Below are 13,749 nucleotides of genomic sequence, written 5' to 3'. Positions count from 1 at the left end.
CTTCTTCATTCTGCTCGGAACTTCCCACAGCCCAATGCCAGATTACTGCCTCAGTCTAGGGTTAGGTTTAGGGCTAGGGTTAGGGTTATGCCTAGGGTTAGGGTTCACAAAACCACAAAGCCAGGAGCTCCAGGGATACTCACCATGCAAAAGGCAGGCCAAGTTGAGCGTAGCACATCCAAATCCTTGCTCCCTCTTTGTCATTCTGCTCGGAACTTCCCACAGCCCAATGCCAGATTACTGGCTCAGTCTAGGGTTAGGCTTAGGGCTAGGATTAGGGTTTTGACTAGGGTTAGGCTTCAGAAAACCACAAAGCCAGGAGCTCCAGGGATACTCACCATGCAAAAGGCAGGCCAAGTTGAGTGTAGCACATCCAAATCCTTGCCCCCTCTTCTTCATTCTGCTCGGAACTCACCACGGCCCAATGCCCGATATCTGCCTCAGTCTAGGGTTAGGCTTAGGGCTAGGGTTAGGGTTATGCCTAGGGTTAGGGTTCACAAAACCACAAAGCCAGGAGCTCCAGGGATACTCACCATGCAAAAGGCAGGCCAAGTTGAGCGTAGCACATCCAAATCCCCTCTCCCTCTTCGTCATTCTGCTCGGAACTCACCACAGCCCAATGCCCGATTACTGGCTCAGTCTAGGGTTAGGCTTAGGGCTAGGGTTAGGGTTTTGACTAGGGTTAGGGTTCACAAAACCACAAAGCCAGGAGCTCCAGGGATACTCACCATGCAAAAGGCAGGCCAAGTTGAGCGTAGCACATCCAAATCCCCTCTCCCTCTTCGTCATTCTGCTCGGAACTTCCCACAGCCCAATGCCAGATTTCTGCCTCAGTCTAGGGTTAGGCTTAGGGCTAGGGTTAGGGTTATGCCTAGGGTTAGGGTTCACAAAACCACAAAGCCAGGAGCTCCAGGGACACTGATCATGCGAAAGGCAGGCCAAGTTAAGCACGGCACATCCAAAACCTTGCTCCCTCTTCTTCTTTCTGCAAGGGTTAGGGTTAGGGGCTCGGGTTAGGGTTAGGGGTTAGGGTTAGGGGTAGGGTTAGGGTTAGGGTTTTGACTAGGGTTAGGATTGAGAAAACCACAAAGCCAGGGGACCCAGGGACACTAAGCATGCAAAAGGCAGGCCAAGTTGAGCGTAGCACATCCAAATCCCCTCTCCCTCTTCGTCATTCTGCTCGGAACTCACCACAGCCCAATGCCCGATTTCTGCCTCAGTCTAGGGTTAGGCTTAGGGCTAGGGTTAGGGTTATGCCTAGGGTTAGGGTTATGCCTAGGGTTAGGGTTCACAAAACCACAAAGCCAGGAGCTCCAGGGATACTCACCATGCAAAAGGCAGGCCAAGTTGAGCGTAGCACATCCAAATCCCCTCTCCCTCTTCGTCATTCTGCTCGGAACTCACCACAGCCCAATGCCCGATTACTGGCTCAGTCTAGGGTTAGGCTTAGGGCTAGGGTTAGGGTTATGCCTAGGGTTAGGGTTCACAAAACCACAAAGCCAGGAGCTCCAGGGATACTCACCATGCAAAAGGCAGGCCAAGTTGAGTGTAGCACATCCAAATCCTTGCCCCCTCTTCTTCATTCTGCTCGGAACTCACCACGGCCCAATGCCCAATATCTGCCTCAGTCTAGGGTTAGGCTTAGGGCTAGGGTTAGGGTTATGCCTAGGGTTATGGTTCAAAAAACCACAAAGCCAGGAGCTCCAGGGATACTCACCATGCAAAAGGCAGGCCAAGTTGAGCGTAGCACATCCAAATCCTTGCTCCCTCTTCTTCATTCTGCTCGGAACTCACCACGGCTTAATGCCCGATATCTGCCTCAGTCTAGGGTTAGGCTTAGGGCTAGGGTTAGGGTTATGCCTAGGGTTAGGGTTCACAAAACCACAAAGCCAGGAGCTCCAGGGACACTGATCATGCGAAAGGCAGGCCAAGTTAAGCACGGCACATCCAAAACCTTGCTCCCTCTTCTTCTTTCTGCAAGGGTTAGGGTTAGGGGCTCGGGTTAGGGTTAGGGGTTAGGGTTAGGGGTAGGGTTAGGGTTAGGGTTTTGACTAGGGTTAGGATTCAGAAAACCACAAAGCCAGGAGCTCCAGGGATACTCACCATGCAAAAGGCAGGCCAAGTTGAGCGTAGCACATCCAAATCCCCTCTCCCTCTTTGTCATTCTGCTCGGAACTCACCACAGCCCAATGCCCGATTTCTGCCTCAGTCTAGGGTTAGGCTTAGGGCTAGGGTTAGGGTTATGCCTAGGGTTATGGTTCACAAAACCACAAAGCCAGGAGCTCCAGGGATACTCACCATGCAAAAGGCAGGCCAAGTTGAGCGTAGCACATCCAAATCCCCTCTCCCTCTTCGTCATTCTGCTCAGAACTTCCCACAGCCCAATGCCAGATTACTGGCTCAGTCTAGGGTTAGGCTTAGGGCTAGGGTTAGGGTTATGCCTAGGGTTAGGGTTCACAAAACCACAAAGCCAGGAGCTCCAGGGACACTGATCATGCGAAAGGCAGGCCAAGTTAAGCACGGCACATCCAAAACCTTGCTCCCTCTTCTTCTTTCTGCAAGGGTTAGGGTTAGGGGCTCGGGTTAGGGTTAGGGGTTAGGGTTAGGGGTAGGGTTAGGGTTAGAGTTTTGACTAGGGTTAGGATTGAGAAAACCACAAAGCCAGGGGACCCAGGGACACTAAGCATGCAAAAGGCAGGCCAAGTTGAGCGTAGCACATCCAAATCCCCTCTCCCTCTTCGTCATTCTGCTCAGAACTCACCACGGCCCAATGCCCGATTACTGCCTCAGTCTAGGGTTAGGCTTAGGGCTAGGGTTAGGGTTATGCCTAGGGTTAGGGTTCAGAAAACCACAAAGCCAGGAGCTCCAGGGACACTGATCATGCGAAAGGCAGGCCAAGTTAAGCACGGCACATCCAAAACCTTGCTCCCTCTTTGTCATTCTGCTCGGAACTCACCACAGCCCAATGCCCGATATCTGCCTCAGTCTAGGGTTAGGCTTTGGGCTAGGGTTAGGGTTATGCCTAGGGTTAGGGTTCACAAAACCACAAAGCCAGGAGCTCCAGGGATACTCACCATGCAAAAGGTAGGCCAAGTTGAGCTTAGCACATCCAAATCCCCTCTCCCTCTTCTTCATTCTGCTCGGAACTCACCACAGCCCAATGCCAGATTACTGCCTCAGTCTAGGGTTAGGTTTAGGGCTAGGGTTAGGGTTATGCCTAGGGTTAGGGTTCACAAAACCACAAAGCCAGGAGCTCCAGGGATACACACCATGCAAAAGGCAGGCCAAGTTGAGCGTAGCACATCCAAATCCTTGCTCCCTCTTTGTCATTCTGCTCGGAACTTCCCACAGCCCAATGCCAGATTACTGGCTCAGTCTAGGGTTAGGCTTAGGGCTAGGGTTAGGGTTATGCCTAGGGTTAGGCTTCAGAAAACCACAAAGCCAGGAGCTCCAGGGATACTCACCATGCAAAAGGCAGGCCAAGTTGAGTGTAGCACATCCAAATCCTTGCCCCCTCTTCTTCATTCTGCTCGGAACTCACCACGGCCCAATGCCCAATATCTGCCTCAGTCTAGGGTTAGGCTTAGGGCTAGGGTTAGGGTTTTGACTAGGGTTAGGGTTCACAAAACCACAAAGCCAGGAGCTCCAGGGATACTCACCATGCAAAAGGCAGGCCAAGTTGAGCGTAGCACATCCAAATCCCCTCTCCCTCTTCGTCATTCTGCTCGGAACTTCCCACAGCCCAATGCCAGATTTCTGCCTCAGTCTAGGGTTAGGCTTAGGGCTAGGGTTAGGGTTATGCCTAGGGTTAGGGTTCACAAAACCACAAAGCCAGGAGCTCCAGGGACACTGATCATGCGAAAGGCAGGCCAAGTTAAGCACGGCACATCCAAAACCTTGCTCCCTCTTCTTCTTTCTGCAAGGGTTAGGGTTAGGGGCTCGGGTTAGGGTTAGGGGTTAGGGTTAGGGGTAGGGTTAGGGTTAGGGTTTTGACTAGGGTTAGGATTGAGAAAACCACAAAGCCAGGGGACCCAGGGACACTAAGCATGCAAAAGGCAGGCCAAGTTGAGCGTAGCACATCCAAATCCCCTCTCCCTCTTCGTCATTCTGCTCGGAACTCACCACAGCCCAATGCCCGATTTCTGCCTCAGTCTAGGGTTAGGCTTAGGGCTAGGGTTAGGGTTATGCCTAGGGTTAGGGTTATGCCTAGGGTTAGGGTTCACAAAACCACAAAGCCAGGAGCTCCAGGGATACTCCCCATGCAAAAGGCAGGCCAAGTTGAGCGTAGCACATCCAAATCCCCTCTCCCTCTTCGTCATTCTGCTCGGAACTCACCACAGCCCAATGCCCGATTACTGGATCAGTCTAGGGTTAGGCTTAGGGCTAGGGTTAGGGTTATGCCTAGGGTTAGGGTTCACAAAACCACAAAGCCAGGAGCTCCAGGGATACTCACCATGCAAAAGGCAGGCCAAGTTGAGTGTAGCACATCCAAATCCTTGCCCCCTCTTCTTCATTCTGCTCGGAACTCACCACGGCCCAATGCCCAATATCTGCCTCAGTCTAGGGTTAGGCTTAGGGCTAGGGTTAGGGTTATGCCTAGGGTTAGGGTTCACAAAACCACAAAGCCAGGAGCTCCAGGGATACTCACCATGCAAAAGGCAGGCCAAGTTGAGCGTAGCACATCCAAATCCCCTCTCCCTCTTCTTCATTCTGCTCGGAACTTCCCACAGCCCAATGCCAGATTACTGCCTCAGTCTAGGGTTAGGCTTAGGGCTAGGGTTAGGGTTATGCCTAGGGTTAGGGTTCACAAAACCACAAAGCCAGGAGCTCCAGGGATACTCCCCATGCAAAAGGCAGGCCAAGTTGAGCTTAGCACATCCAAATCCTTGCTCCCTCTTTGTCATTCTGCTCGGAACTTCCCACAGCCCAATGCCCGATTACTGCCTCAGTCTAGGGTTAGGCTTAGGGCTAGGGTTAGGGTTATGCCTAGGGTTAGGGTTCACAAAACCACAAAGCCAGGAGCTCCAGGGATACTCACCATGCAAAAGGCAGGCCAAGTTGAGTGTAGCACATCCAAATCCTTGCTCCCTCTTCTTCATTCTGCTCGGAACTCACCACGGCTTAATGCCCGATATCTGCCTCAGTCTAGGGTTAGGCTTAGGGCTAGGGTTAGGGTTATGCCTAGGGTTAGGGTTCACAAAACCACAAAGCCAGGAGCTCCAGGGATACTCACCATGCAAAAGGCAGGCCAAGTTGAGCGTAGCACATCCAAATCCCCTCTCCCTCTTTGTCATTCTGCTCGGAACTCACCACAGCCCAATGCCCGATTACTGGCTCAGTCTAGGGTTAGGCTTAGGGCTAGGGTTAGGGTTTTGACTAGGGTTAGGGTTCACAAAACCACAAAGCCAGGAGCTCCAGGGATACTCCCCATGCAAAAGGCAGGCCAAGTTGAGCGTAGCACATCCAAATCCCCTCTCCCTCTTCTTCATTCTGCTCGGAACTCACCACAGCCCAATGCCCGATTTCTGCCTCAGTCTAGGGTTAGGCTTAGGGCTAGGGTTAGGGTTATGCCTAGGGTTAGGGTTCACAAAACCACAAAGCCAGGAGCTCCAGGGATACTCACCATGCAAAAGGCAGGCCAAGTTGAGCGTAGCACATCCAAATCCCCTCTCCCTCTTCGTCATTCTGCTCGGAACTCACCACAGCCCAATGCCCGATTACTGGCTCAGTCTAGGGTTAGGCTTAGGGCTAGGGTTAGGGTTATGCCTAGGGTTAGGGTTCACAAAACCACAAAGCCAGGAGCTCCAGGGATACTCCCCATGCAAAAGGCAGGCCAAGTTGAGCGTAGCACATCCAAATCCTTGCTCCCTCTTCTTCATTCTGCTCGGAACTCACCACAGCCCAATGCCCGATTTCTGCCTCAGTCTAGGGTTAGGCTTAGGGCTAGGGTTAGGGTTATGCCTAGGGTTAGGGTTATGCCTAGGGTTAGGGTTCAGAAAACCACAAAGCCAGGAGCTCCAGGAATACTCACCATGCAAAAGGCAGGCCAAGTTGAGCGTAGCACATCCAAATCCCCTCTCCCTCTTCGTCATTCTGCTCGGAACTCACCACAGCCCAATGCCCGATTACTGGCTCAGTCTAGGGTTAGGCTTAGGGCTAGGGTTAGGGTTATGCCTAGGGTTAGGGTTCACAAAACCACAAAGCCAGGAGCTCCAGGGACACTGATCATGCGAAAGGCAGGCCAAGTTAAGCACGGCACATCCAAAACCTTGCTCCCTCTTCTTCTTTCTGCAAGGGTTAGGGTTAGGGGCTCGGGTTAGGGTTAGGGGTTAGGGTTAGGGGTAGGGTTAGGGTTAGGGTTTTGACTAGGGTTAGGATTGAGAAAACCACAAAGCCAGGGGACCCAGGCACACTAAGCATGCAAAAGGCAGGCCAAGTTGAGCGTAGCACATCCAAATCCCCTCTCCCTCTTTGTCATTCTGCTCGGAACTCACCACGGCCCAATGCCCGATTTCTGCCTCAGTCTAGGGTTAGGCTTAGGGCTAGGGTTAGGCTTAGGGCTAGGGTTAGGGTTATGCCTAGGGTTAGGGTTCACAAAACCACAAAGCCAGGAGCTCCAGGGATACTCACCATGCAAAAGGCAGGCCAAGTTAAGCACGGCACATCCAAAACCTTGCTCCCTCTTCTTCTTTCTGCAAGGGTTAGGGTTAGGGGCTCGGGTTAGGGTTAGGGGTTAGGGTTAGGGGTAGGGTTAGGGTTAGGGTTTTGGCTAGGGTTAGGGTTCACAAAACCACAAAGCCAGGGGACCCAGGCACACTAAGCATGCAAAAGGCAGGCCAAGTTGAGCGTAGCACATCCAAATCCCCTCTCCCTCTTCGTCATTCTGCTCAGAACTCACCACGGCCCAATGCCCGATTACTGCCTCAGTCTAGGGTTAGGCTTAGGGCTAGGGTTAGGGTTATGCCTAGGGTTAGGGTTCACAAAACCACAAAGCCAGGAGCTCCAGGGACACTGATCATGCGAAAGGCAGGCCAAGTTAAGCACGGCACATCCAAAACCTTGCTCCCTCTTTGTCATTCTGCTCGGAACTCACCACAGCCCAATGCCCGATTTCTGCCTCAGTCTAGGGTTAGGCTTAGGGCTAGGGTTAGGGTTATGCCTAGGGTTAGGGTTCACAAAACCACAAAGCCAGGAGCTCCAGGGATACTCACCATGCAAAAGGCAGGCCAAGTTGAGCGTAGCACATCCAAATCCCCTCTCCCTCTTCGTCATTCTGCTCGGAACTCACCACAGCCCAATGCCCGATTACTGGCTCAGTCTAGGGTTAGGCTTAGGGCTAGGGTTAGGGTTATGCCTAGGGTTAGGGTTCACAAAACCACAAAGCCAGGAGCTCCAGGGATACTCACCATGCAAAAGGCAGGCCAAGTTGAGCGTAGCACATCCAAATCCCCTCTCCCTCTTCGTCATTCTGCTCAGAACTCACCACAGCCCAATGCCCGATTTCTGCCTCAGTCTAGGGTTAGGCTTAGGGCTAGGGTTAGGGTTATGCCTAGGGTTAGGGTTATGCCTAGGGTTAGGGTTCAGAAAAGCACAAAGCCAGGAGCTCCAGGGATACTCCCCATGCAAAAGGCAGGCCAAGTTGAGCGTAGCACATCCAAATCCCCTCTCCCTCTTCGTCATTCTGCTCGGAACTCACCACAGCCCAATGCCCGATTTCTGCCTCAGTCTAGGGTTAGGCTTAGGGCTAGGGTTAGGGTTATGCCTAGGGTTAGGGTTATGCCTAGGGTTAGGGTTCAGAAAACCACAAAGCCAGGAGCTCCAGGGATACTCCCCATGCAAAAGGCAGGCCAAGTTGAGCGTAGCACATCCAAATCCCCTCTCCCTCTTCGTCAGTCTGCTCGGAACTCACCACAGCCCAATGCCCGATTTCTGCCTCAGTCTAGGGTTAGGCTTAGGGCTAGGGTTAGGGTTATGCCTAGGGTTAGGGTTCAGAAAACCACAAAGCCAGGAGCTCCAGGGATACTCACCATGCAAAAGGCAGGCCAAGTTAAGCACGGCACATCCAAAACCTTGCTCCCTCTTCTTCTTTCTGCAAGGGTTAGGGTTAGGGGCTCGGGTTAGGGTTAGGGGTTAGGGTTAGGGGTAGGGTTAGGGTTAGGGTTTTGACTAGGGTTAGGATTGAGAAAACCACAAAGCCAGGGGACCCAGGCACACTAAGCATGCAAAAGGCAGGCCAAGTTGAGTGTAGCACATCCAAATCCCCTCTCCCTCTTCGTCATTCTGCTCGGAACTCACCACAGCCCAATGCCCGATTTCTGCCTCAGTCTAGGGTTAGGCTTAGGGCTAGGGTTAGGGTTATGCCTAGGGTTAGGGTTCAGAAAACCACAAAGACAGGAGCTCCAGGGATACTCCCCATGCAAAAGGCAGGCCAAGTTGAGCGAAGCACATCCAAATCCTTGCTCCCTCTTTGTCATTCTGCTCGGAACTCACCACAGCCCAATGCCCGATTACTGCCTCAGTCTAGGGTTAGGCTTAGGGCTAGGGTTAGGGTTATGCCTAGGGTTAGGGTTCACAAAACCACAAAGCCAGGAGCTCCAGGGATACTCACCATGCAAAAGGCAGGCCAAGTTGAGTGTAGCACATCCAAATCCTTGCTCCCTCTTCGTCATTCTGCTCGGAACTCCCCACAGCCCAATGCCCGATTTCTGCCTCAGTCTAGGGTTAGGCTTAGGGCTAGGGTTAGGGTTATGCCTAGGGTTAGGGTTCACAAAACCACAAAGCCAGGAGCTCCAGGGATACTCACCATGCAAAAGGCAGGCCAAGTTGAGCGTAGCACATCCAAATCCCCGCTCCCTCTTCATCATTCTGCTCGGAACTCACCACAGCCCAATGCCCGATTACTGGCTCAGTCTAGGGTTAGGCTTAGGGCTAGGGTTAGGGTTATGCCTAGGGTTAGGGTTCAGAAAACCACAAAGCCAGGACCTCCCGGGATACTCCCCATGCAAAAGGCAGGCCGAGTTGAGCGTAGCACATCCAAATCCTTGCTCCCTCTTTGTCATTCTGCTCGGAACTCACCACAGCCCCATGCCCGATTACTGCCTCAGTCTAGGGTTATGCTTAGGGCTAGGGTTAGGGTTATGCCTAGGGTTAGGGTTCAGAAAACCACAAAGCCAGGACCTCCCGGGATACTCCCCATGCAAAAGGCAGGCCGAGTTGAGCGTAGCACATCCAAATCCTTGCTCCCTCTTTGTCATTATGCTCGGAACTCACCACAGCCCAATGCCCGATTACTGCCTCAGTCTAGGGTTAGGCTTAGGGCTAGGGTTAGGGTTATGCCTAGGGTTAGGGTTCACAAAACCACAAAGCCAGGAGCTCCAGGGATACTCACCATGCAAAAGGCAGGCCAAGTTGAGCGTAGCACATCCAAATCCTTGCTCCCTCTTTGTCATTCTGCTCGGAACTTCCCACAGCCCAATGCCCGATTACTGGCTCAGTCTAGGGTTAGGCTTAGGGCTAGGGTTAGGGTTATGCCTAGGGTTACGGTTCAGAAAACCACAAAGCCAGGAGCTCCAGGGACACTGATCATGCGAAAGGCAGGCCAAGTTAAGCACGGCACATCCAAAACCTTGCTCCCTCTTCTTCTTTCTGCAAGGGTTAGGGTTAGGGGCTCGGGTTAGGGTTAGGGGTTAGGGTTAGGGGTAGGGTTAGGGTTAGGGTTTTGACTAGGGTTAGGATTGAGAAAACTACAAAGCCAGGGGACCCAGGCACACTAAGCATGCAAAAGGCAGGCCAAGTTGAGCGTAGCACATCCAAATCCCCTCTCCCTCTTCGTCATTCTGCTCAGAACTCACCACAGCCCAATGCCCGATTTCTGCCTCAGTCTAGGGTTAGGCTTAGGGCTAGGGTTAGGGTTATGCCTAGGGTTAGGGTTATGCCTAGGGTTAGGGTTCAGAAAAGCACAAAGCCAGGAGCTCCAGGGATACTCCCCATGCAAAAGGCAGGCCAAGTTGAGCGTAGCACATCCAAATCCCCTCTCCCTCTTCGTCATACTGCTCAGAACTCCCCACAGCCCAATGCCCGATATCTGCCTCAGTCTAGGGTTAGGCTTAGGGCTAGGGTTAGGGTTATGCCTAGGGTTAGGGTTCAGAAAACCACAAAGCCAGGAGCTCCAGGGATACTCCCCATGCAAAAGGCAGGCCAAGTTGAGCGTAGCACATCCAAATCCTTGCTCCCTCTTTGTCATTCTGCTCGGAACTCACCACAGCCCAATGCCCGATTACTGCCTCAGTCTAGGGTTAGGCTTAGGGCTAGGGTTAGGGTTATGCCTAGGGTTAGGGTTCAGAAAACCACAAAGCCAGGAGCTCCCGGGATACTCACCATGCAAAAGGCAGGCCAAGTTGAGCGTAGCACATCCAAATCCCCTCTCCCTCTTTGTCATTGTGCTCGGAACTCACCACAGCCCAATGCCCGATTACTGCCTCAGTCTAGGGTTAGGCTTAGGGCTAGGGTTAGGGTTATGCCTAGGGTTAGGGTTCACAAAACCACAAAGCCAGGAGCTCCAGGGATACTCACCATGCAAAAGGCAGGCCAAGTTGAGCGTAGCACATCCAAATCCTTGCTCCCTCTTTGTCATTCTGCTCGGAACTTCCCACAGCCCAATGCCCGATTACTGGCTCATTCTAGGGTTAGGCTTAGGGCTAGGGTTAGGGTTATGCCTAGGGTTACGGTTCAGAAAACCACAAAGCCAGGAGCTCCAGGGACACTGATCATGCGAAAGGCAGGCCAAGTTAAGCACGGCACATCCAAAACCTTGCTCCCTCTTCTTCTTTCTGCAAGGGTTAGGGTTAGGGGCTCGGGTTAGGGTTAGGGGTTAGGGTTAGGGGTAGGGTTAGGGTTTGGGTTTTGACTAGGGTTAGGATTGAGAAAACCACAAAGCCAGGGGACCCAGGCACACTAAGCATGCAAAAGGCAGGACAAGTTGAGCGTAGCACATCCAAATCCTTGCTCCCTCTTCGTCATTCTGCTCAGAACTCACCACAGCCCAATGCCCGATTTCTGCCTCAGTCTAGGGTTAGGCTTAGGGCTAGGGTTAGGGTTATGCCTAGGGTTAGGGTTCACAAAACCACAAAGCCAGGAGCTCCAGGGATACTCCCCATGCAAAAGGCAGGCCAAGTTGAGCGTAGCACATCCAAATCCTTGCTCCCTCTTTGTCATTCTGCTCGGAACTCACCACGGCCCAATGCCCGATTACTGGCTCAGTCTAGGGTTAGGCTTAGGGCTAGGGTTAGGGTTATGCCTAGGGTTAGGGTTCACAAAACCACAAAGCCAGGAGCTCCAGGGACACTGATCATGCGAAAGGCAGGCCAAGTTAAGCACGGCACATCCAAAACCTTGCTCCCTCTTTGTCATTCTGCTCGGAACTCACCACAGCCCAATGCCCGATTTCTGCCTCAGTCTAGGGTTAGGCTTAGGGCTAGGGTTAGGGTTATGCCTAGGGTTAGGGTTATGCCTAGGGTTAGGGTTCAGAAAACCACAAAGCCAGGAGCTCCAGGGATACTCACCATGCAAAAGGCAGGCCAAGTTGAGCGTAGCACATCCAAATCCTTGCTCCCTCTTCTTCATTCTGCTCGGAACTCACCACGGCCCAATGCCCGATTACTGCCTCAGTCTAGGGTTAGGGTTATGCCTAGGGTTAGGGTTATGCCTAGGGTTAGGGTTCAGAAAACCACAAAGCCAGGAGCTCCAGGGATACTCCCCATGCAAAAGGCAGGCCAAGTTGAGCGTAGCACATCCAAATCCTTGCTCCCTCTTCTTCATTCTGCTCGGAACTCACCACGGCCCAATGCCCGATTACTGCCTCAGTCTAGGGTTAGGCTTAGGGCTAGGGTTAGGGTTATGCCTAGGGTTAGGGTTCAGAAAACCACAAAGCCAGGAGCTCCAGGGATACTCCCCATGCAAAAGGCAGGCCAAGTTGAGCGTAGCACATCCAAATCCCCTCTCCCTCTTTGTCATTCTCCTCGGAACTCCCCACAGCCCAATGCCCGATTACTGGCTCAGTCTAGGGTTAGGCTTAGGGCTAGGGTTAGGGTTATGCCTAGGGTTAGGGTTCACAAAACCACAAAGCCAGGAGCTCCAGGGATACTCCCCATGCAAAAGGCAGGCCAAGTTGAGCGTAGCACATACAAATCCTTGCTCCCTCTTTGTCATTCTGCTCGGAACTCACCACAGCCCAATGCCCGATTACTGCCTCAGTCTAGGGTTAGGCTTAGGGCTAGGGTTAGGGTTATGCCTAGGGTTAGGGTTCAGAAAACCACAAAGCCAGGAGCTCCAGGGATACTCACCATGCAAAAGGCAGGCCAAGTTGAGCGTAGCACATCCAAATCCCCTCTCCCTCTTTGTCATTATGCTCGGAACTCACCACAGCCCAATGCCCGATTACTGCCTCAGTCTAGGGTTAGGCTTAGGGCTAGGGTTAGGGTTATGCCTAGGGTTAGGGTTCACAAAACCACAAAGCCAGGAGCTCCAGGGATACTCACCATGCAAAAGGCAGGCCAAGTTGAGCGTAGCACATCCAAATCCTTGCTCCCTCTTTGTCATTCTGCTCGGAACTTCCCACAGCCCAATGCCCGATTACTGGCTCAGTCTAGGGTTAGGCTTAGGGCTAGGGTTAGGGTTATGCCTAGGGTTACGGTTCAGAAAACCACAAAGCCAGGAGCTCCAGGGACACTGATCATGCGAAAGGCAGGCCAAGTTAAGCACGGCACATCCAAAACCTTGCTCCCTCTTCTTCTTTCTGCAAGGGTTAGGGTTAGGGGCTCGGGTTAGGGTTAGGGGTTAGGGTTAGGGGTAGGGTTAGGGTTTGGGTTTTGACTAGGGTTAGGATTCAGAAAACCACAAAGCCAGGGGACCCAGGCACACTAAGCATGCAAAAGGCAGGCCAAGTTGAGCGTAGCACATCCAAATCCCCTCTCCCTCTTCGTCATTCTGCTCAGAACTCACCACAGCCCAATGCCCGATTTCTGCCTCAGTCTAGGGTTAGGCTTAGGGCTAGGGTTAGGGTTATGCCTAGGGTTAGGGTTCACAAAACCACAAAGCCAGGAGCTCCAGGGATACTCCCCATGCAAAAGGCAGGCCAAGTTGAGCGTAGCACATCCAAATCCTTGCTCCCTCTTTGTCATTCTGCTCGGAACTCACCACGGCCCAATGCCCGATTACTGGCTCAGTCTAGGGTTAGGCTTAGGGCTAGGGTTAGGGTTATGCCTAGGGTTAGGGTTCACAAAACCACAAAGCCAGGAGCTCCAGGGACACTGATCATGCGAAAGGCAGGCCAAGTTAAGCACGGCACATCCAAAACCTTGCTCCCTCTTCTTCTTTCTGCAAGGGTTAGGGTTAGGGGCTCAGGTTAGGGTTAGGGGTTAGGGTTAGGGTTTTGACTAGGGTTAGGATTGAGAAAACTACAAAGCCAGGGGACCCAGGCACACTAAGCATGCAAAAGGCAGGCCAAGTTGAGCGTAGCACATCCAAATCCCCTCTCCCTCTTCGTCATTCTGCTCAGAACTCACCACAGCCCAATGCCCGATTTCTGCCTCAGTCTAGGGTTAGGCTTAGGGCTAGGGTTAGGGTTATGCCTAGGGTTAGGGTTATGCCTAGGGTTAGGGCTCAGAAAAGCACAAAGCCAGGAGCTCCAGGGATACTCCCCATGCAAAAGGCAGGCCAAGTTGAGCGTAGCACATCCAAATCCCCTCTCCC

The sequence above is a fragment of the Coloeus monedula genome (genome assembly GCF_965178545.1).
Source record: "Coloeus monedula genome assembly, chromosome: 18".
Classification (NCBI taxonomy): Eukaryota; Metazoa; Chordata; class Aves; order Passeriformes; family Corvidae; genus Coloeus; species Coloeus monedula.
The sequence above is the reverse complement of the archived record's forward strand: the minus strand, read 5'-3'. Positions refer to the sequence as shown.